The 16,286-nt window shown below is 53.5% G+C and overlaps 1 protein-coding gene and 1 pseudogene across 1 annotated transcript in view; one reads left to right on the top strand and one right to left on the bottom strand.

Annotated features, from left to right (window-relative positions):
* Positions 1 to 16,286, bottom strand: part of LOC132320358 (dynactin subunit 2-like) — a 197,292-nt gene that overhangs the window by 143,212 nt on the left and 37,794 nt on the right. The gene's annotated exons all lie outside the window — the stretch shown is intronic.
* LOC132320385 (electroneutral sodium bicarbonate exchanger 1-like) lies at positions 2,155 to 12,990 on the top strand (annotated as a pseudogene).

Here is a 16,286-nt window from a genome sequence, read left to right as displayed (position 1 = left end):
CTCACCTTCTGCAAAGAGAACCGTTCCCCGAAAAGCCGGACCTTCCTCCTTTGCTCCAGTGATTTCCGATTTCAGTTTTACAAGCAATTACTGCTTTCAGCCTCCCAACAAAAGCAGCTTCGAAGCAGCCAACCGGAGCTTTGTGCTTAGGAAATAGTGCTAAGCGGAACAACTCTGGCTGCTCCAAAACTCCAAAGTGAGCGATGCAAAGCTCGGCATCCCCTTGCCCAGCCCAGTTTTGACAATATGATGTTTTGCAGGCACCTGTCAGCAGCGGAGAAGGACGGAGAGGGAAGGCAAAGCGTTTGCAAGTGCTGGTGCCCATGCTGGGATGGGATAAACTGCTTTCCGGAGGCTTCTCCCCTTCCTGCTCCATCCCATCCCAAGGCCACAGGTCCGCAACCCCACAGCTCTACGAAACCCTTAACTCCTCCAGCAATTTCCTCAACAAAATAAGCGCTCCGAGTCCATTTGAGTGGCCTAACCGGGACCGAGTGAGTTCTGAGCGGGGCCCTTTCCTTCGGTGGCATCTCCGTGCAAGGCTTGCCGCGATTTCAAGGATGCTGCAACAGAAGGGCGATGGGACGCTGAGAGCATCTTGCCGCAGAGCCGGAGGTGCTCACTTGTCCTGTTTCCTCCTATGTTTCCTCCTAATGTGTATTTTGCCCCGTAAGGCGTATTTTCCCCAAGGCTTTGCACCTCACTCGTATTTTGGCAGCTTGTGCTTTTAAATACACCCAAACGCTGCTTATGCCTTTTGGCCCAGCAGGATGCAGCATTTACACCCCTTTTCTCTATTCCGGCTAGTTTTTGCTCAAAGCAGAGCTGGTTTCTCGCCATCCACTAAGTTTTCCAAGCGGGAAGAGTCCTGGGGTGCGTGGCTTTAAATAACTGCCTGGATACGCATCACCGATTGTGATGCCATAAACGGTCACTTGTTGTGTCTCTGGAGTTGGTGCACACTGGGTGCCACTGAGCTCCTCTCGGTGAGAGCTGTCCAGGTGTCCCGGGGGACTCTGGCCCCCTGATTGATCTGGAGGTTCAATTATCCCCGCAAACCGGTGACCGACATGAGGATGAACCAGAACGGGGCTTACAAAATGACACTTCTGGAAGAGTTACAGGTAGCACAGCCGAAGGGCTGAGCATCCCCCAAACAGGGGGAAAACTCTCCCCGAAATCCCATTGGCATTTCCCTGGAGGGCAGAAGGATGGGCAGGGGGAGATGCTTTGCACTGGGGAGGGCTGCCAGGGGCAGGTTTAACGTCCCTGGTCGCAGCACGGAGGCAAAACGGTGTCTAAGAGAGAAGGAGACTTGCCGGCAGGACGCAAGGGAGCTCTAGACGCCCAGCCCCAACTTTTACCTTCTTCTCATTGCTAAACAGAGGCATGACGAGGAGGCACTGATTGACCAGGGGAGAAGGAGCAACGGTGCCAAGATTCACTATGAGAAGGAGGAGTTGGAAGGTGAGTCTCTGCTGAGATGCTGGTAGAGGGGCCACCAGCCCAGCGCCTTTTCCCGTTGCACACAGTCCCTACAACGTCCCTCACTCGGTGTGACATCATGTGCAGCAAAACGTGCCATGCTTCTTAATAAAGCAGCACAGTTATTTTCACGTGTTTTAATATTACGGCTTTTCAACAGAGGGAAAAAGCCCCCGCGGAGGTCACGGTGTGAGCTTTAGCCATGGGGCTGGATAATTCACGGCTTGTTTACTCGCAGAGGCTGCTCCTGGCTTGGAGAGGTCTGGAGAATAATTGGACAGCTGCAGGCGCGAGGCTGTGCTTTTCTTCTTTTCTTCTGGAGTTCCTTATCATGGGACTGATTGGATCTTCTCTTGTCGCCTTGTGCCATACAAAGATTTTAAAAAGAATTCCCTTCTGTCACTGCTTAATGAGCAAGGCTGAGTGTTGGCCAGCCCAAGCTGGAATTTGAGAAGAGGTTGGATGCTTTCAGGGCACTTTTGGGGGAGCCATCACTTGTTGCTCTGTTGTTGCAAAGTTTGAGTAAAACAGGCTTGGAAAAAAGGAGAGGTCTGTGACATTCAGGGATCCAGTGAAAACAAAATTGGTGTTTCCTCCTGGGATGGCTGCACTGATTTAACCGTGGCATCTGTGTCATCCATCTCCCCAATATCGTGAGCGATGCAAATGCTGCTTTTTTGCAGGCCACCGGACCCTGTACGCCGGCGTGCAGATGCCGCTGGTGGGGCAATGCCACCGGCATCACCGACCCCACAAGCAGAAGCATTGGGAACAGGAGGAGGACTGTGCCCCGACGGAGCGGGGCTACCACTGTAAGTCCCGCCACCACGTTCACTAAACTCCTTGGGGCTACATGGGCGCTGGGGTCTTCTGCAAGCAGGTCCATGTGGCTAGTTTGAGTGACTTGCTGTTCTTCCGAGGGAAAGTGGCATTATTTAACAAGACCCTCTTTTTCAAAACTTTCATCATTTTTTTTTGAGGTAGTTAAATGTATAATGGATTTAGGCTCGTCTTCCTCAGCGGGATGCCTGCTTTAAAAATGGAAATGTGGGGAAGGAAAGCTGGCCATCCTTGTGCAGGGGTGGAATAGATGCTTCTCCTTCTCCGTGGCTCTGTGCAAGCCCCAACAGAGCCAGGGGAGAGGGGCCGGCCCAATATTTGTGGCTGAACTGGTGCTGATCTGATGCCCGCTTTGCACGTGAGCATGATGGGCCATATTCGAGCGTGGTAACGGGACGGGTCTCTGTGTTCTGCCCCCAGGCACCCCGTCCCAGCGGGTGCAGTTCATCCTCAGGACCAAGGAGGACGAGCAGCATGTCCCTCACGCCTTGTTCACCGAGCTGGATGAGATCTGCGTGAAAGAGGGCGAAGATGCCGAGTGGAAGGAAACGGCAAGGTAAATCCCTGCTGCTGGCTGCGGTGGGAGAGGAGTTCCTGTGCGCCGGCAGAGCCCGCGGGCTCTGTTTTCCACTCCTCAGGACGCGAAGCTTTTGCAGCTGCAGGTGCCGATGGGAGGAGCCGTCTCCCCTTGCTACCTGTAGCTCTGTTAAAGGGGTTGGAGAGCTGGGGCTGTTTCCTTGCAATGGGGCTGACCACACCTGATGTCCGCAGGTGGCTGAAGTTTGAGGAGGATGTGGAAGACGGCGGCGAGCGCTGGAGCAAGCCCTATGTGGCCACGCTGTCCTTGCACAGCCTCTTTGAGCTGAGGAGCTGCATCATCAATGGCACGGTGCTGCTGGACATTAGTGCCAACAGCATCGAAGAGATCGCAGGTACTGTGGGTGCCGCGTCCCTCCGGGAACGGCCGAGCTTGGCTCGCCGCTGTGCCCTTCCTTCCTAGATCAAACCCTGCCTCATTTTCCTGTGCCATGCCCAGATCTGATCGTGGGCCAGCAAGAACAGCTCACGGAGTTTGACGAGCGCACGCGGGCAAAAATTCAAGAAGTTCTTTTGAAGAAGCACCACCATCAGAACGAGAAGAAAAGAAACAGCCTTCTCCCCATCGTCCGCTCGTTTACTGATGTGAGCAAGAAGCGGTTGGACCTGCACCTCCTCGACAAGCCAGGTGAGGGTTCCTGCAGGGCTTTGGCACCCGGTGAAGGTTTCTGCAGGGCTTTGGCAGCAGATGAGGGTTTCTGCAGGGCTTTGGCCCCATTAGGTTTGTCCTAGCAAAGGAGAAGCATCCCAATTGCTCCTTGTCCGTCTTTCTGAGTGTCTTTCTTTTTTCTACCAGCTCAAACACTTACCCCTCATCCTTCTCCCACCACTGTGGAAGCTAAAAATGGGGTGAACCATGAGACCAGCACAGCGGATTTAAGCAAGGTGAGACACTCATAGCTTTCTTAGGCCTTCAGGGCCGAATTTGCTGTTGCAACCTTGGCTGCAGAGGGAGCTGCAGGGTGCTGTGGGCTTTGCTTTTGGGGTAATTGCCTGAAAATGGCTTGTCGTGCCCAGGCGGAGCTGCACTTCATGAAGAAAATTCCCAGCGGGGCTGAAGCGTCCAACGTGCTCGTAGGAGAGCTGGATTTCCTTCGCCAGCCCATCGTGGCATTTGTCCGCCTGACCCCGGCTGTCCTCCTCTCGGGCATGACGGAAGTTCCCATCCCAACAAGGTCTGAACGAGAAGCACAAAGTTTTTATTTCAACCCCCCCCAACAAAACATCAGATGGCATGCATCAGTTTGGCATCCCAAGGGAACAAGGCCAGCGGGAGCCAGCACGTTTCTGCCAGCCACGTCTCCTTGCCTTCATTTCCCCCTTCCCTGCTGTAGCTTTTAAACCCATTGGCCAACGTGAATGAGAGTTGGCCCCAAAATGAAATTTGCGATGGGTTTTGATGAATTTCCAATTCATCACCGGAGTCGGTGAGCCTCCGTGTCCCCTCTCGAGCCGTGCTCTGGGCTGGGAGCTGCCAGGGATTTCCTTGGGTGCTCTTTGAGCCATGACACGTTCGTCTCTCTCCTTTTGTTTGTCTTGCCCAGGTTCCTGTTTGTTTTGCTTGGACCAGAAGGAAAAGCCCATCAGTACCATGAGATCGGCAGGTCCATGGCTACTATCATGACGGATGAGGTGCGACGTGAGAAGGGATATCTCTGGGTCATTTTTGGCTTTCTTCACCTCTCCCTGTCTCTGTAGTAGTGAGCAAGAGCGTTTGCTGTCCCCGCTGCCGGCAGCTCTCCAAATAGCCCACCCTTCGTTCGCACCCCAAAGCAAACACGCACGTTTGCATCCCCCCACATCCTGGAGGCTGAAATCCCACCCGGGGTGCATCCTGCACCTCGTCCTTCTCCCCGGGGTCCCCAGCACGCTGTCCCCAGTGGTGGCATTGCCAGGGCCAGTAAAACTTGTCCTCTTTAAGCAACAGGCTGCGGTGTGCCATGGGGGATGGGGGGCCTCGTGGAGGAGAGGATTACAAGGAACACGATGGACAGATTTTTCCTTTTGGGGGAATACTTCCTGCCATTGCCAGCAGGAAATTTGGGGGAAATTATCTTGCGTTTAGCCAAGTGCTTATTGCACTGCTTAGGGCATGCGAGATGGGTTGTCCTCTGAGCAGGTTGTCTCCTACGGGCAGGTTTTCCATGACGTCGCCTATAAAGCCAAGAACCGGGCTGACCTCGTGGCCGGCATCGATGAGTTTCTGGATCAGGTCACGGTCTTGCCGCCTGGAGAGTGGGATCCATCGATCCGAATCGAGCCCCCGAAAAACGTCCCTTCGCAGGTGGGTGCTGCGGTGGAGGGAGGTGCGAGGGGGACGGGCAGGACAGCAGGCAGCTGGGGATGCTGTTCAGGGGTCCAGATTCACAAGGTCCCTGTTTGACACAGTCACATGGCCAGACCAGAAGCAAAACAAGCCAGTGGTTACAAATAGCTGTCTTTCTTATTTCCATTTGAACAGGAAAAAAGGAAGATGCCAGGAGCTCTCGATGACAGTGCTTCTGACAGTGAGCCGGAGAAGCACAGCGGTCCTGAACTGGAGCGGACGGGAAGGTGCGAGCTTTGATAGTTTGGGGTGTTTTTTTCTGCTTGCCTCCCAAATCTGAGCATGCACCTTGCCTTTGAGCAGGTTTTTGGGGTTTTTTGGTTCAGTGAAGGGGCTCCACATGCCCAGCTGGGTCCCTGGGCTGGGCAGGTGGGAGATGTGGGCAGCTGGGCTCAGCCACAGCATCATTGCACACAGGTCTTCTTGATTTGGGGTGGAAGCAGATGTGCAAATACCTCCAGGTAGAGCTCTGCTGCTTCTCAGAGCAAGGGAGTGTTGCAATAAGAGGGGATGGGCTCTCAGGTTAGGTCTTGTTTTTTCTTTTTTCTTCTTTTTATTTTTGTTGTTGGAGGGCATTTTGGCGTGCCTCAGTTTCTAGTGGGTGTAAAAAGGGAGAAGGAGACGGCTTCTTTTCAGCACTGAAAATTACTCCATGCTTGTGATTGCCCTTCTGCAGCCAAGAAAAGTCCATGTGGTCTTGCAGGAGAACAGTCTCTATTTTGTCCTTCTTCCAGGCTCTTTGGAGGTTTGATCCTGGATGTGAAGCGAAAAGCCCCGTGGTTCTGGAGCGACTTTCGGGATGGTCTGAGGCTGCAGTGTCTGGCGTCCTTCCTCTTCCTCTACTGTGCCTGCATGTCCCCTGTCATCACCTTCGGGGGACTGCTGGGGGAGGCGACCGATGGCCACATAGTGAGCAGCTCTCTCTGTTGGGTGGCACGGGGGAGGATAAAACTCATGCAAAAGTCCTTGCTGCAGTGAGTTTGCTCTGGGTTTTTTTTCCCCCTAATGCTTTCTGTACTCACTGCTGCCTCTCTTCCCCGGACAGAGTGCCATGGAGTCGCTGCTGGGCGCCTCCATGACCGGCGTGGTGTTTTCCCTCTTTGCTGGCCAACCTCTCACCATCCTCGGCAGCACCGGACCCGTGCTCGTCTTTGAGAAGATCCTCTACAAATTCTGCAAGTAAGGCTGGTTGCTGCGGCCGGGTGCTGTGAGAGCCTTCAGAAGGCAGCGGGGATGGAGAAAAGATGTTTGTCTTTCATTTCTCTCAGCGGCAGTTGTTCGATTGAAGTTGTCTTGTGTGTCACAGATGCTGCACGCTGCTGCTTTAGTACGTGATGGTGCGAGAGCCCTGGCTCTCTGAAGGACGGATGGGGTCATTTGGGGGTTTTAGGCTTAAAGCGAAGCAGCTGGAGGAGGAGAAACCACAAGGATGTGGATGCCCAAGATGGGCTGCACAAGGAAGAGGAGACAAATCACTCTGGTTTGGGAATGGGGGAAGATTTGCTTCCCTCTGAGTACAAAACAAGGCACTTTTTAGCCTGATTGTTGCTGGAAGTGGAAATACAGTTTGCTCAAGTAGCCAAATAGTCTACTGCTGAAATGTTGTGAGTTTGGATGATTTCATTGAAAAAGTAGGAGTTTTTCATGTGAAATGGGTATTTTCCATGACAGTCCTTCTGCTGTGATGACTTCGATGTGAGATGAACCACCCTTATTGCAATTTAAATTTATCATTAAGCCCCAGCTTGGAGCCTCTTGCTGGCCTTTCCACCCTTGGTTTTATTTTGGTTTCCCAGGGAGTACACGCTCTCCTATCTCTCTCTGCGGGCATGCATCGGGCTGTGGACCGCCTTCTTCTGCATCGTGCTGGTGGCCACCGACGCCAGCTCTTTGGTGTGCTACATCACCCGCTTCACCGAAGAAGCCTTCGCCTCCCTCATCTGCCTCATCTTCATCTACGAGGCTCTAGAGAAGCTGAGTCACCTGCGGGAGACCTACCCTGTGCACATGCACAGCCAGCTCGACTTCCTCACCATCGACTAGTGGGTTTTTTCCTCCTAAAACGCCCCTGCCCCTTGGCAGGAGCTCAGGGCTGCACCTGCATCGCCTCTCCCTTACCCGTGTCTTGGCTTCTCTCCTCCCAGCTGTAAGTGTGAGGCACCGACGCATCCCAGCAATGAAACCCTGCGTTTCTGGGAGAGCAACAAGATCAACGTGTCTGGCATCGCCTGGGAAAACCTCACGGTGACCGTAAGTGCCCCGAGCCACTGCTTCCTCGTGCCGCGGCCACGGGGCCCAGGGGCATTCGCGTGGTGCACAAGTCGGAGCCCTTCAGGTGGTGATGGGCTTCCAGCTGTGCTAGTGCTGCTCTGAAAAGTCATTGCTTAAATCTAATGGGTGGTTTTAACCCGCTTGGTCCTGGGAAGGAGAGTCCACCTTGTCCAGTCCACCTTGTGCCCAACATCGTGGGTAATAACTGTCCGCCTCCTCAACGCGGTGGCAGGACAATATTTCTGACCGGCAGCAGAAATAACCCCCTCGTTATGCGAGGTTTCCTTGCCGCACGTGCACTGCCTTTGTGTCCTGATGCTCTGTTTCTCCAGGAATGTCGGTATTTGCACGGAGAGTTTCAAGGACCTGCCTGTGGACCCAATGGCCCCTACACGCCTGACGTCCTCTTCTGGTGCTGCATCCTCTTCTTCTCCACCTTTGTGCTGTCGAGCTTACTGAAGAAGTTTAAGACCAGCCGATACTTCCCAACCAGAGTAGGTAGAAGACGGTGGCCAGCAGCAGTCTCCACGCTCATTTCCCAAAATGGCTTTCCTGGAGCACTAAGCAGTATTTGCCACCACTCGGTCGAGCTGGGAAACGTTGACCTTGAAGGCCAAGCTCTCCATCAGCGTGGACGTCCCTCACTCATTTCCATGAGCGCAAAAGGATCGTAGCATTTCCCACCTGCCTGGCGACCTGTCCTGGAGCCATCTCTTGCTCAGGCAGTGGGAAATCAGGTCTTCCACAGTTACTTTTTTTCACCTTCTGTGCATTATGTGCTCAAGGGGAAGGCTGATTCAGCTGAGGAGCTGCCATAGCAAACGACACTATTTCTTCCTTTTGAGGAACAAATGATGCCTCAGTGCCTTATTCCCGTTTTAGCTGTGAGCGTGGCTGTCGTGGCAGACATCTGCTTCCTTCTTTTGTAATTTTATTTTTTTTTTTAAGGTTTCAATTAAGACAACCCTTTTCCACCTAATTAAACATTTTGTATTGCCTGGCACCAGATCTCACAGGCACAAACACAGCAACGGTATCTAACCAAGGGATTTGGCTGCATGTCCTCAGCATGGAGGGGTTTTGTTAACCGGTCTTAATGGTGTTGACGTCCCTCACTTTTCCATGTCATGTTGTGGCCCCCTTTGCGACGCCCCCTTCAGCTCTGGTTTCTTGCCCCAGGTACGGTCCACAGTAAGCGACTTTGCTGTTTTCCTCACCATCGTCGTCATGGTGCTCATGGACTTCATGATTGGGATCCCATCACCGAAGCTCCACGTCCCCCATATGTTCAAGGTAACGGGGTGTTTTGGCAGGGAGCTGGTTTCAGCCCTTGGGGATGCCACAAGGTGATGCCGGGGCAGGACAGGGCTGAGTCCGGAGGAGATGCTGGTGGTGCGACCATCTCCTCTTCTGCCTCCAAGCGCATCGTTTCCTTCGGGAAAGGAGAAGACAGCCCCAAAACTAGACACCTCCAGGAGAAGTATCTGTAGGTGCTTGCAAAGAGGGCAGCGGCAGTGCTGAACCCCAGGGTGACGTGAAGCCAGGGCTGGGAGCTGCTCTGACATGGGAATGGAGGGGAAAAGCAAAGCCAGTGAGGTGGCTGGGCTGGGAGATGATGCTGATGTGTGTGCTTTGTTGCAGCCTACCAGAGACGACCGCGGGTGGTTCATCAACCCCGTAGGACCCAACCCTTGGTGGACGGTGTTGGCTGCGCTCATCCCAGCTCTGCTCTGCACCATCTTGATCTTCATGGACCAGCAGATCACTGCTGTTATTGTGAACAGGAAGGAGCACAGGCTGAAGGTAAGGGGCTGCAAGAGATGAGCCCATCCCCAACCCACTCCGGGCTGCAGGCACGGGGAGAAGCTCCTATTCCAAATGCTTTGGGAAGGCATTGGTTTGGGAAAACGTCAGGCTGCGTGGCAGGATGCTCTCCTGCATTAATGATGACACAGGGAGCAAACGACAGGGAGTTCAGATGAGCAGCCTTTCAGAGGAGCAAATTAATCTTGGAGCAATAGAGAAGCGTGGTTTTGTTTTAAAATGTCAGCAGTGGATGGGGGATCGAATTGTGTTGACGCGCTGCCAGGGATAACTCAGAGTCACATCCTACTTGCAAGTGGTGGAAATTTCTTTATGAAGGAAAAAACCCGGTCTTTTTTTTTCTTTTGAGAAGTAGCTATCGCACAACCAAATCCACTTTGTCTGAACTCCTGCCACCTTTTCATGCAAGGGGCTTGCACAAAGAGCAGATACCTCCTTATTTGTTTCCGAGGCGTGTTTTAAATTCTCAAGAAGTTGACTTGCGCTCTAGCGGGGTTTGAGCCTGACTTGCGACGTTGTCCTTGCTCTTGTGCTGTGGGACGCTCATCTCCTTGTTTTGCTTCCCGCAGAAAGGATGTGGGTACCACCTGGACCTTTTCATGGTGGCCGTGATGCTCGGGGTGTGCTCCGTGATGGGGCTGCCCTGGTTTGTGGCTGCCACCGTCCTGTCCATCACCCACGTGAATAGCCTCAAAGTCGAGTCTGAGTGCGCAGCTCCAGGAGAACAACCCAAGTTTCTGGGGATACGAGAGCAGAGAGTCACTGGCTCCATGATCTTTGTGCTCATGGGCTGCTCTGTCTTCTTCACTTCTGTGTTAAAGGTAAGAGGAAAATGCAAAACACCCAACAGCCACGAGCTTTTTGGAGGTTACCCAAAACCAGTCCCCTCTCTCCAGGCCCGAGCAGCTGTGGAGTGGAGGAGGAGGTGATCCCAAACCTTGGGGCTTGACCCACAGTGGGAAGCAGCCTCCTCGCTTATGCTTTCCAGCCGTTCAGCACGTTATCGATGGCAATTTGCTCCCCCAAATGCCTCAGCACAGCCGTTCCAGTAGCTAAACACACTGAAATCATGTCCATGGGCTTCCTTGCGTGTTCCTCCCACAAGATAATCTCCTCGCTAGGCTAAAAGGAGGCACGTCGCTTTTGCTTGTTGCTACAAGAATAAGGAGAAAGGTTTTTCTACCGTCACAGAACGTGGCATATGGTAGCATGGTCGCCTGTTTTCCTCCAACCTTTCTGGAAGATAGGATTCTGCTGATGAAAGATAACTCCAACGTTCAGCCTAAAGCAGAGCGTTAGCTCACTTGCAGGCACAAAAGCTCTGCTGGTTAAAATCCGACACGTCTCTAACCCTGTGGAAACTGGAAAGCTGTAGGCAATTTGAGGCAGTGCCTGTAGAAGAGAGTGGTACTACTGAAAATGCAATTTAAAAAAATAAATGATTGCATTCTTTCTTTCAGTTTATACCAATGCCTGTGCTTTACGGCGTCTTTCTCTACATGGGCGTGTCGTCGCTCGGAGAAATTCAGGTACGGACTTTTTTACAGCGTGCAGCATGTCCGCTGCCTGGTATTTCATCTCCGTAGAAGCAGGAAAAAAGCAGCGGCATGGGAAAAAAACCTCTCAGAAAGCAAGCAATGAAAATATTTTGTGTACGAAAAAGATTGGAGGAGGCACAGGAGGTCTATAGGGCTGGGAGGACCGGGCAAGTTGAGCGCTCCCTGTTTAAACACAGGTTAGGGCAGGCCAGTGTTTGGTTAGGTGAAAATGGGGGAGTTGAGTGCACAGGGAAGGCAATTTCTACCACTGGTGGAAATCCTTGCTGGGGGATTCAGTGGGCCAAGACAAGCTAATCATAGAATAACGTGGCATAATTGCACTTGGGTGGGCAGCTCTCACGGGCAAGCTGGTTTCTAGCTGGAGCGAAGGGAAAATGGGTGCTGCTCCCAGGAGGAGCATAGTGGGATCCACGGTTTCTCATGGCGAGCGAGATCCTGAAAACTCCCTCCACGTCTCAAGAGGGCCAGAAGCTTTCCGCAGTCCCAAGGTGGCAACTTTTCCACTTTGATTTTGCAGTTCTTCGATCGCTTGAAGCTGTTTTGGATGCCGGCGAAACACCAGCCGGATTTCATCTACCTGCGGCACGTCCCCTTGCGAAAGGTGCACTTCTTCACCGTGATCCAGCTGATCTGCCTCGTCCTGCTCTGGGCCATCAAGGTGTCCCGTGCCGCCATCGTCTTTCCCATGATGGTAAGAGGCGGTGCCGCTCGGCAGAGGGATGTTTGCCGCGTTGGAGTGAGATGTAGCACCACCTCTGGCCTCACCTCATCTTCCCTCTTATTCGTGCAGGTTTTGGCTCTTGTATTTGTCCGGAAAGCCATGGATTTCTGCTTCTCAAAGCGAGAGCTCAGCTTCCTGGATGACCTTATGCCAGAGAGCAAGAAGAAGAAGTTGGACGGTGCCAAAAACGAAGCCAATGAAGAAGAGGTAACGCTTGCTGGGCGCTCGGGGCTGGAAATCTCCCTCGGGCTGTGAGATTGCCTGTTTCTAGCACAGCTTGTCTTTACATGTTGGGGCAAGATCAGAACTCAAGGGAAACAGATCCTAATAGCCTGGATCCCACATCTTAACCTTTTTTTTCCCTGAATGAGCAGTGAGCTTAACACTTGAATAGAGGTATAATTTTTTAAATGAGTCATTTATAATAACAGATGATGATGATGATGATGGAAAGATTGGCTCGTAACAGTGTTTTTAACCCCCCCCCCAAAAAAAAATTCAGAGTGAAAGGTCTTTACCCTGCTGTGCTAATAGCTAAAGGTGCCACGAGTCAGAAGGAGAGGGCAGCATGCAATGTTTTTGCTGGGTGTTCAGGTTTTTTCCACTTGGATCCAAGACAGAGAACTTGATTTGTCCCTTTTTTCCGTCAGGAGTCCCCGAAAATGATGGAAGCTGCTGCTGCTGCCGGTTCAGTTCTGCTGAAACTGGGCAAGACCAGCAACTTGGATATCCCAAAGCAAAGCAGGGACAGGTAAAGCCCCACCAAGTGCCAGGACCCCCGGCAAGATTAGTTGGAAGGTGTTTGGCACAATTTTTTCCACTTGCATCTTTCTTGAGCGTCCCATAGAAAGCAGCAGTCAGCTTGGTGGGAAAATCACATCTACGGGCAGGGCTGCAGGAGGGGATCGCAGGGCTCTGCCTCCAAGCAGAGTGGCTGCACAACTCCCATCTGACCCCAAAAAGTTGCATCCTCAGTGACTTTAGGGTAGCTGGAGATCCTCATACGTAAAAACGAGGAGTTGCAGGCATGATCTGTACCAGCAGTGGCTTAGAGCCCACTCCAGGGCTAAACGCCCGCAAGAGCCTTTGCACAGAGCTGTAGCTCTGCAGTTCTCAGGCTTGCCTCGCAAAACTCCTCATCCAGCAAAACCTCCCGTGCTTATGCTGAGCTTGGATTCTCGGGGCGCCGCTGTTCCTCTTGCTGATGCTAACGCACTTGGTGGCATCAGTTCCCATAGTCACGGATTGCTCTGTAAAATATTTATTGCAGGACTGATCCTTGCGAGATTAATATCTCAGAGGAAGTGTTGAAAACGAGCGTGTGGAAGGCTCTCACTATGAACACAGAAACAGTCTGAATCCGGGGAGGAAAGAGGTAAAGGATTGCATGTGAACGTGACCGTGCTCCTCTGCAAGCGACGGCGCATGCCTACAGTTTTCCCGTGCTTCGGCAGGCAGTACCGAGCAAACGGCCCGTCCCTGGGAACAGGCAGCGAGGACCGTGGCATGCAAACCAGCTCGTCACTGCCAGGGTGGTCCCACGAACAGGGTTGAACCAGCAGCAGCCGGCAGGTCTTCCACTGATGGTGCTCTCCCTCTTTTTGTCTTTTTTCCCCCCAGTTTTGCTATTTAGGAGCCTCGGCTTTGAAGGGGAGGAGTGAGAACGTGACTCAGGGACGTGCCAACGCAGAGACGGGGAGATACCGCTGTTTTCCAGTTGGAGGATTCCCATTAAAGCCATGTCGATGTTTTCAGTTCTCCTTGGTGTGCTTCAGGCATTCGGTATCTCTAGACCAGCAAACTGAGGTGTACGTGCCAGTCAATGGGAGTTCGGTGTCGTGAAGTTCCCGTGTGTACGTGCGTGTGGTGGTGTGGGTTTGTAGTGGTAGAGGGACTGCTGCCGCTTTATCATTCAGTGCTGTTTTCCTTCCTTTTACCTCCCTGGCACTCTGTAGTTTTTTCTTCTCCCCTGTCCTTGCAAAGTCTCTTCTCTCCCAGGGTGGGATGAGCCGGGAGGAAAGCGGCAAGATGCCTTTTCCTTCTCCCTTCCCCTGCCGCTATGCAGGAAGAAGCTGTGAAGCAGAGATGGCTCTCGTGCTCTCTTGAGGTTTTGGGGCGGGGGGTCGTTGGGCTGTGGTGTCACCTCAGGCAGATGCGGTCGAGTCGGCTGGCCGTGGAGCCTGGGAGGAGAGGACAAGCCAGAAGAAAAGGTCCCCTTGCAGCCCTGCATCTTGCTGTGGGCTCAGCACGTGCTCCAGGCTCTCGGCATCTGCAACTGGTGCCTTGTGCCCAGCTGGGACGGGTGCACGAGCCCTCCTGCCATCGGCTTGTCCCATCCTCTGCGGGAGCCTGTTCGTGCATGAAGCCAACCCCAAATGCCAAGGGCAAGTTGTTGCTCCTTGCAAACGGGGGGGGAAAAGAAACTACAGAATTGCTCTGTAAGGAAGAAAGGGGTACATCCCCAAGCAGGGCCAAAATCAGACGGCTTTTACGGGATGGGGTTTTGCAAGCTGTAGGTTGACTTTTGCCAGCGTGGCATGGTGACTGTCGGAGGGGACAGCTGCTGTCCTGCAGCGCCGCGGGAGCGGTTCCTGAGAAAAGGGAGGCGGAAGCAGCTGAAGGAGTTGAAGCCTTAGGCCGCAAGAGCTGAGCAGCTCCGGGTATTCCAAAGTATTTTTCCAACTGTGTCCCCGCCTGGCCAGGGAAGTCAGTGGAGGAGGTGGTGCGTCTGGCTCCCTCTGTATAGTGTGGTGGAGGTGAGGAAAGGATTAAGGAAGAGAGAGGTCAGAGGAAGGAGGAGGGGAGTGTGTGTGGGGCTGTGCTGAGGGTGGGGTTTGGAGTAAGTGGAGGGAGAGGCTGGGGAAGAGCCCCAGGCCGGAGCTGGAAGCCAAGGGAAGGTGATGTCCCTCTGGGAGAATTAAGGGCTCGGCCTCGGGGTTGGACCTGGGGATGGGGTGCTGGGTGGTACAGGTATAATTGGGGGTCATGAGTGGGGGTAGGGGTCCCTCTCCGGAGGCAGCCAGCTCGAGCTGTCACCCGAGAACTCCTCAAAGAGGGATGGGAAACCTTCCCTGGGACTCTGCCTTCTCAGCGGGATCCCAGGGTCGGCCCCTGTTAGGGTGGCCGGCGTGGGTAAATCCCTAAGAGTGGTGAAGGTGCCTTCCGAGTGCCGCTTGGTGTTGGAGGCGAAGCTTTGGGTGCTTTGGGATTCGTACGACTGCCATCTGCTCAGGAGGGAAGGATGGGGGGAGAAAAGGTGGTTTAATGCACGTGGTGGCATCTGGCAGCCTCCCTGCAGGAGGTGGCCAGGGCAGGGGCTGTGTCCTGCAAAGTACTTCACTGTGTGGAGCATCCTCCAGAAAAGCCGTAATAAATCCATAGAAATAATTTTCGGTTTCAGGGGGTCTGCCAAGCCCGGCCAGGCTTGTTCCTGACATCAGGTATATGCACTATCCCGTTCCATATCATTTGCCCGACGTCTTGCTCGGCTGCGGTGGGTTCGTGCCTCCGCCCTGGTCCCTGCTTGCTGCTCCTGGGAGGGAGCGTGGTGCTGCCCCGAGGTTTTGCTCAACCTCCTCCAGCTCCAGGATGGAGAGCTGATGTTGAGGTTCACGGCAGAAGGTCCCCAAAGGCTTTTCCTGCCACGCAGCCACCAGCGTGGAGTGGGGCTCAGCACCGTGCCCGAAGCATGGCCCCCTCCTGACTCTGCCCCGCCACGTCCCCGTGCAGCCCGTCTCTGGGCTGAGACAGCCGAGAAATCCTAGGGGGGACATGGCAATGTCCCTGCGTGGGCTGGTAGAGAGCCAGAAGGGAGCTCGTCTGGACAAATACAGAAGAACGAGGCACATTGTAATAGTGAGGCTGCCCAATCGTCACCCTTTATTTGCTGAAAACCAGACTGCTGGGTGCCTGTCAGCAAGCACTCATTACTCTGGTTTGATTTCTTCAGAGGTTGGTAGTACAGAAGGGAGGAAAAGGCACTCACCTTCTGCAAAGAGAACCGTTCCCCGAAAAGCCGGACCTTCCTCCTTTGCTCCAGTGATTTCCGATTTCAGTTTTACAAGCAATTACTGCTTTCAGCCTCCCAACAAAAGCAGCTTCGAAGCAGCCAACCGGAGCTTTGTGCTTAGGAAATAGTGCTAAGCGGAACAACTCTGGCTGCTCCAAAACTCCAAAGTGAGCGATGCAAAGCTCGGCATCCCCTTGCCCAGCCCAGTTTTGACAATATGATGTTTTGCAGGCACCTGTCAGCAGCGGAGAAGGACGGAGAGGGAAGGCAAAGCGTTTGCAAGTGCTGGTGCCCATGCTGGGATGGGATAAACTGCTTTCCGGAGGCTTCTCCCCTTCCTGCTCCATCCCATCCCAAGGCCACAGGTCCGCAACCCCACAGCTCTACGAAACCCTTAACTCCTCCAGCAATTTCCTCAACAAAATAAGCGCTCCGAGTCCATTTGAGTGGCCTAACCGGGACCGAGTGAGTTCTGAGCGGGGCCCTTTCCTTCGGTGGCATCTCCGTGCAAGGCTTGCCGCGATTTCAAGGATGCTGCAACAGAAGGGCGATGGGACGCTGAGAGCATCTTGCCGCAGAGCCGGAGGTGCTCACTTGTCCTGTTTCCTCCTATGTTTCCTCCTAATGTGTATTTTGCCCCGTAAGGCGTATTTT

The sequence above is a fragment of the Gavia stellata genome, chromosome 35 (assembly GCF_030936135.1).
Source record: "Gavia stellata isolate bGavSte3 chromosome 35, bGavSte3.hap2, whole genome shotgun sequence".
NCBI classification, from domain to species: domain Eukaryota; kingdom Metazoa; phylum Chordata; class Aves; order Gaviiformes; family Gaviidae; genus Gavia; species Gavia stellata.
The sequence above is the reverse complement of the archived record's forward strand: the minus strand, read 5'-3'. Positions and strand labels throughout refer to the sequence as shown.